Source organism: Oncorhynchus clarkii, chromosome 13 (assembly GCF_045791955.1).
Source record: "Oncorhynchus clarkii lewisi isolate Uvic-CL-2024 chromosome 13, UVic_Ocla_1.0, whole genome shotgun sequence".
Classification (NCBI taxonomy): Eukaryota; Metazoa; Chordata; class Actinopteri; order Salmoniformes; family Salmonidae; genus Oncorhynchus; species Oncorhynchus clarkii.
The window spans coordinates 55,138,292-55,146,277 of NC_092159.1; positions in this window are offsets into that span (position 1 = coordinate 55,138,292).

Here is a 7,986-nt window from a genome sequence, read left to right on the forward strand (position 1 = left end):
ATAGCACTTCATATGATTTAAGGTGACTTTTTGAGACAATTGCTTCGCACAGGGGGGAGAATGTTGCCTTTCAAAGAAAAACGATTGACGTCGACTGGTGGTATGTGCCACCAACCAGAAAGAGGGTCGGTAAGGGTCCGTCCAACCAGAGCGAGTGGAACTGAGGTGGGCTGGGACTTATGGGCTGGGATAACTTGTCGCTGCGCTCTTCCTTCTGGTCTCTCGGGCGCTCAGTCGGGTGGAGTCAGTATTTCAGTTTCTGTGTGTGTCCTGCGGAGGATTTAGAAAATCACATTTTTGTAGTTTATCGTGTTACATATCGAAATACGAAAGTAGTGAATTAGACAGTCGAAATGACGACGACAAAAACATTTCAAGGGATGGATCCCGGTGCGAAAAGCAGTTCCAGGTAAAAATGAAATCCGAAAAATCTTCATGGACAAACAAAAGAAAATGGGATCCACTTACCAGCCAGTATTGGAAGCTAACCGTCCAGTTGTTGGGCGGGTGATTTTTCCTGATTTAGCTAAATTGTATTAATGGCACAATTTGTCTTTGTAATTAGCTGATATGATGGTGTGAAGAGGGCATTTGGGCTAGTAGCGGCATCAGCGACCTGGTTACTGCTGCTAGCGATTCCATCTACCACACCAGAGGCCCGTGGCGTTAGTGGAAGTTGGGATTTAGCTTTGAAAATGAGCTGTTTAGTGTAAAGGACTCGGCATCAGGACACATTTAAACAGAATGGACAATTTGAGGACAACTTAGCTAATCACATAGCTATCTATAGTAGTTGTCTGTCTGGACTGCAACTTGTTTTGTTAACTTGTCTACTTCGCTAGCTAGTGACTGGTATGGATTGCTAGCTCACATTCTGGCTAGCAGCAAGCTCAGCTGTCGCGTAACACTTATTTGCAGAAACAAGCACTTGCTCTTCGTTTGCAAGCTCCAAACCCTATAGTCTGTAGGCCTCTGGTGCCCCAAAACTGGGTAACTTGTTAGTTAGGGAGCTAGATTTGCCTACATGCCAAGTTTAGCTCCTTTTATGGATGTTTCTAAGAATACGGCTGACTCAAAAATGTATTTGGAGTTAATTAAATCCTTTTAAAATATGTATTGTCCACGTTGTGAGGACTTATTTGAGGCCAAGGGTCTGCACGCAATCAACTTTGTTTCATTGCCAGAAAAACTGATGCACCGCGTGCATTCATGCTATAGTATGGGACCTCCTGCCTTTGCGGCGGCTGGATGGCATGGGGAAGAAAAATAGTCCGTTTTATCAACCCGTGTTGCGTTTCGGGCAGGCCGGACAATAGGCTATTTCGTTGTTAACCCAAAACGTGAGCTGTAACACCGTTTTTGGCTGGATAGTTTTGCTACAAGTAGTCCAACGGTGAAATCATAACCATTCTTTCCGGTATTTGTATTCCAGCTAGCTACGTTGTCGACTAATTGGTGGCTAATGCGGGTTTTACTTGGGTGGGGGGGCTTAGCTAAGCCTGCAAATCTTTGCTCGGTTCATCTTTGCTTTAGCCATCTTGGTCGGCCCTACTGCTGACCAGTCTAGAAATGCAAGCTTTCCCGACAGCAGCAATCCAACTTTGGCAGCCTTTGGTAATAGCAGATACGGTCATCAAAGGCTTTCAATATATGTGACAGCATCAGGGTCGCTATCTTTTCAATCAATCTAACGTTACTGTTGAACAACTGTCGAGTTGTCCCACTTTTCTAACCACAGTGCCTCTCACAGGAAATATTTTCCGTTTCATTGTTGGGTGGGGTCTCAAATAGCCTTTTCTCTTTTCAGCCTAGTGGAAAGCATGAGCTCATCTTAGCTATCACACAAGGGTTAACAAGTCTGCTTTGGACATTACATGAACTAATCGTGGCATACATACAGCACCAGCAATAACCAAATCCAGTTCTTTCATCTCGGCCACTGTCTTGTTTTTTACCCCATGGTGGGAGGGAAGTTGATTTTTGTATCCCGTCTGCCTTTGGACAGCTGCCTGGTGTCAGCTGGTGCATTCAGCAGTCTGGAGCTGAATAGAGGGGAGGAGGGGTCGGGGAATGGCTGCATCAATTCCTCCACCCGACTGTCCTTAGTCAAGGGGGAAAAAGGCTTTCCTTCTCATTCTTGTGACCCTTCTGTTCGCTAGGAGGAAAGAATGTCGGTTTGGAAGTGGACTTTGTGGGCTGTGGTTATCCTCTCTTGCCTTTTTGCTATTCAGATCACATATTAAGTCTATCTGATGTTTTCTTTTACCTTGACATTGTTCCATGTGCTTAAGCGCAGGCCATGTCCAGCCATGATCTAGCTTAGATTTCTCCAATCAAATGTTGGAACGGCTATGCTGTCTGGAATGATAGCCATCCCATGTGTAACTGCTGCGGAATTTCTGCCGAGCTCAAATCAGCGACTGGCTAGCCTGGCAGATTGCAGGCGCGTGGAGTCAGCTGTAGCCAGGAGAGATTGGGAGTATCCCTCGGTCTGACAGCTGGGGCTTAGGGAGTGGACCCTACTGTGAATGGAGAGAAAGAGGGGACTGGAGCAATGAGGTGTCTGTGTGGCCTCAGAGCAATATGTTTGGATTTGTCGTGTAATGATTTCAGCAGTGCTGTCGCTGATCACTAGTGTGTGACATGGTCTTGTGTATTTAGCATGTCCTGGGAGAGGGGGTGTCAGTTCAATAGTGTGTGTGGCAGTCAGTCAAATGACAGTCCTGACCCTCCCTTTGTTGTCCTGCAGGGTGCTGCGGCCGCCGGGCGGGGCCTCCAACATATCGTTCGGCACAGACGAAACCCCCCCTGTACGCAAGAACAAAATGGGCTCCAACATTTTCCTAGAGCCCGACGATCCCCACGCCCATCGGAGGAGCAACCCACCCGGTACTTCCTAGCTACTCACATTGGTTCAAAACCAGTGTACGCACACATCCAACAAACATTCACTGGGGCAGGGTACAAAAATGTGGCATGGCAAAAGAATACCCACACACATTGAGTGCTCGAACAATGGGCCCAAAATGGGAATCATGCTGACAAAGACCCTTAGGGGTAAAACTGTGGGCATTCATTCAATCAGTGTCCAGACTCCAGTCAATCATATTGGATAATGTGCATAGTGTACTGTTTTTCCACCTGACCTACATAGACTGACTTGTAGTACAGCAGGGCCTTGATGTGGGAGCCACCTCTGTCTGTCAGGCTGGATCTGGCTGACCCTCCCTAGCTCTAGTAGTGTACAGCTACACATGTAAAAGAAGGGTGTGGTAGGAACTGATCTCACATGGCACAGGATCACATGTTTTCACAATCGCATCACCTCTATGTAGTAATCCATTTACTGTTGTAGTGGCGTATCTCTGCCCACGCATGAAGTGTGGAGAATGTGGTGTGCATGTGTGTGTTAACTGTAACCTCTGACCTTCGGAGCCGACAGCTGCATGCAGTGTTCACACTCTGCCTTCCTGCTATTCCACATTGTCTCAGGCTAGGTTCAAGTTCAGTTCAGACAAACGACCGGTGTCATGGTATGCACATTTCAATGGATACACCTGGATTATTTGGTTAGGTTGGCTTCAGTGCCGTCTCGTCTGGAAGTTGAGTACTTGGTCTAGGCTAGCCTATATTTAATTAAAATTGCATTAGTCGATATATTTCCATGAATATACATGGATTTTCTGGTGTGTTTAGGTCGGGATATTCTTGGATTGCATCCACTGTTTTCTCTGTTAGTAGGCTATAGGATGTTGTTTTAGGCTGCTGTTTGCCTAATGACATCACAATCTGGAAATGTAGCCAAAGAGATTTCTCTTGGCTCCGTGAATGTAGAAGATAGCCAACAATGTATCGTTGTTTCTTTGGTCTTCAACTTCAAGGATAGTCACGGGAGGTCACTAACCTTGAAGTTAGAATGCATGACCATGCATTAATATACACTTAAAGGAGTAGTTCACTATTTTACAACTTTGTTAGATGGTTCCTCACCCTGAAAGTAGTCTGGGCCAAGACAAAAACGTTAATCTGTTGTTCAGTTTTCTTTAAACCGCCACTACAAACTTCAGCTAACCTCAGCCACTACAAAATGTCAAAATCACCTGAATTCAAATCAACTCCATATTTTGTTTGATGTTACCTAAAGGTGATTTGGCCTTTAAAAAAAAAGAATTATAGAAACATGCTCGCATGCCCCCATCACTTCCATTGCTTGTGTCTGTCTAAAGAACTGAACCATGAATTAGTTTCTCCTGGCTCATAGACTACTTTCAGAGTGAGGAACCATCTAACGTCAAGTTGTAAAATGGTGAACTAGTCCTCAACATGTATGATCATACTTACTTTACACAACCATAATGACATATTTGGTTGTGAAGTTCCTCCCACTTGGTGTAGTAGAATATATGCTGTGATGTAGCATTGTGGTATTTAAATTCAGCCGTTGGCCTCTGTTTACATTGCTTTTGCCATAGCCTTTTCTGGTGATGCCCGGTTAAACTCACCATGGCCTTGAGATGATCCTTAGTGGGTGTTATTCAAGGGCCAACTCCCAGCCCCACACAAGCCATTCTGCAGTCAGAGCAGTACCGTAGGCCATCATTGTAAATAAGAATTTGTTCTTAACTGACTTGCCTAGTTAAATAAAAAAGTACTGAGCTTCATAACAAGCCACTGAACCAGTGTGACTTCTCTGCCTGTTTATCTTTTAGCCTCAGAAATGGGAACTGTGACGCACATATTGGAATTACACTCCATAAAAAATAATCCAGGTGAAGATTTGGTCATGAAGTACCTCCTACATAATGGCCAAAAATCCAGATGTTTCAGCTTAACATTGTACAGCTAGATCTAGGTCTATATCAATCTCAATGTTTAATTTAAATGTAATGTCACTATAGTCAATTAAAGCATCACTTATTGGCCATGTCCACGGTTTATGTCCCATTGCCAAAGCTAATGTAAAAGCATTAAAGCAGTCATTCAGCAGGGCCTGAAACAGATGCAGAGCCATAATAAAGGAGACCTTGTTGAGTCACTGTGCCATTACTTCACAATGCCTCCTCTCACTTCATTAACAAGCAGTGATATATTGACCAAGAATCATCCCTTTGTCTGGCTTTGTTCCTTCTAGTCATAGATGGCAGGTAGACCAATCTGTTGACTTCCCATTGTTTCTGCTGTACAGTTGTTGCTCAGTGGGAGTTTGTATGGGACTGTAGCCTAGCTTAAATGTTGGCCAAAATGCCCTTTTGCTGAGTGGGGTATGTGGGTTAGCCTATGAGTTTTGGCTCAGCATTTGTCTGGATTAGCCTACATCCACTGGCTGCTTTGCTGCTTGGTCTGTTGGTATCTGTCTGAGACTGATAGGTAGGCCATCAGATTTGTTTACATTAGTGGTTTTCTGCATTTTCTCATGTCATCTTGGCAAATAGTTCCTAGCAGTATTATGCTCAGTAAAAACATTGCCATACTGCATGTTAGTCACTCAGTTCCACTTAAACAGGAATGCACCACAAATCAAGATGGTAAAGCAAACTGTTACCAGCCTTCCACACCAGTCTTTAATCCATTTAGACCCATTCAACCAAATTGTAAAATCCGGCCAGTGAATACGTTTGTTTTGATCAATGAAATGTAAAGTGCAAACAACCCGTAAAGAAACTCATGTTTTTATTAGCACTTCTAGCATTGACACTCCATTAACTATCATTAGGCCTAACACTAGTCCCTATCACTGACCTAAACCCTTCTCTCAGAGAGCTACCGTGTACGCAGGCTACTACTCCGACCCTGTTGTGTTACTCACCCGAGTCAGTTCATCAAGGTCCTGGTCAGCAGCTAATTAGTAGAATCAGGTGTGCTGGAAAACCTACAGGAGGTAGCTCTCCCGGAGGAGGTCTGCTTTACAGAACTCTAGTAGTGAGGTCATCTCCTCTGACTCATTTGTGAAGTCTGAGTCATCACTTATTAACTGGGTGTTGTTTCTCTCCGTAGGCGGGACGGCCAAGGGTACTCTATGCGGAGAACCATCCGCCCCCCTTAGACGGTGCCAGCAGCCGCTCCTCTTCCCCAAAAACAATGAGACAGACGAGGTCATCACCTCCATCAACGTTCCTTTAGGGGTAAGGGTGAGGGGTCACTGACATTGACATATGTCGGCCATTGTTTTATTCATAGATGTAATGTGTGTGTTTTCCACTGGTAAGACACTTGACTTGGTTTCTACAAGTCTGCTGTCATGGATGGTTTTCAGTGATTCTCAGTCCTGTGTTTTTGAACTGACTTAAATGTCGTTGATGTAGTAAAATATTCAGCCAAAATAAAGTAAAATGCTGACTGTTATTATTCTCCATCTGACAGGTTGAGGAGTGCCAGCAGGCAAACAATGGTAAGTATCTCTGGTTCCATTTCGAATGGCAGTATTTTAATATATGGTATTTATGTACAGTACCAGTCAAAAGTTTGGACACACCTATTCATTCAAGGGTTTTTCTTTATTTGTACTATTTTCTACATTGTAGAATAATAAAGAACACATCAAAACTATGAAATAACACATATGGAGTCATGTAGTAACCAAAAATGTGTTAAACAAATCAAAATATATTTGAGATTCTTCAAAGTAGCCACCCTTTGCCTTGACAGCTTTGCACACTCTTGGCATTCTCTCAACCAGCTTCATGAGGTAGTCACCTGGAATGCATTTCAATTAACAGGTGTGCCTTTCTAAAAGTTATTTTGTGGAATTTCTTTCCTTTATGTGTTTGAGCCAATCAGTTGTGTTGTGACAAGGTAGGGGTGGTATACAGAAGATGGCCCTATTTGGTAAAATACCAAGTCCATATTATGACCAGAACAGCTCCAATAAGCGAAGAGAAACGACAGTCCATTACTTTGACTGACCTTCATGTGTTAATCTGGAAAATTAAGAGCTTTTAACGTTTATTCAAGTATAGTCGCAAAAACAATGAAGTGCTATGATGAAACTATCTCTCATGAGAACCGCCACAGGAAAGGAAGACCCAGAGTTACCTCTGCTGCAGAGGATACGTTCATAAGAGTTACCAGCCTCAGAAATTGCAGCCGGAATAAATGCTTCAGAGTTCGAGTAACAGACACATCTCAACATCAACTGTTCAGAGGAGACTGTGTGAATAAGGCCTTCATGGTCGAATTGCTGCATAGAAACCACTACTAAATGACACCAATAAGAGACTTGCTTGGGCCAAGAATCAGGAGCAATGGACATTGGACCAGTGGAAGTCTGTCCTTTGGTCTGATGAGTCTAGATTTGAGATTTTTGGTTCCAACCACCGTGCCTTTGTGAGACGCAGAGTAGGTGAACAGAGCATCTCCGCATGTGTGGTTCACAGCATGAAGCGTGGATGCGCTTTGCTGCTGACACTGTCTGATTTATTTAAAATTCAAGGCACACTTAATCAGCATGGCTACCACAGAATTCTACAGCAATACGCCATCCCATCTGGTTTGTGCTTAGTGGGACTATAATTTGTTTTTCAACAGGACAATAACCCAACACACCTCCAGGCTGTGTAAGGGCTATTTGACCAAGAAGGAGTGATGGTTTGCTGCATCAGATGACCTGGCCTCCACAATCACTTGACCTCAACCCAATTGAGATGGTTTGGGATGAGTTGGACTGCGGAGTGAAGGAAAAGCAGCCAACAAGTGCTGAGCAGATGTGGGAACTCCTTCAAGACTGTTGGGAAAAGCATACCGGGTGAAGCTGGTTGAGAGAACGTCAAGTGTGCAACGCTGTCATCAAGGCAAAGGGTTGCTAATTTGAAGTATCTAAAACGAATCGTCCTCTCACTGTCAACGCGTTTTATTTTCAGCAAGCTTAACATGTAAATATTTTTTTGAACATAAGATTCAACAACTGAGACACAAACTGGTCCAGCGACGGTGGGTTTGTGCCCATAGGGGACATTGTTGCCGGTGATGTCTGGTGAGGACCTGCCTTAC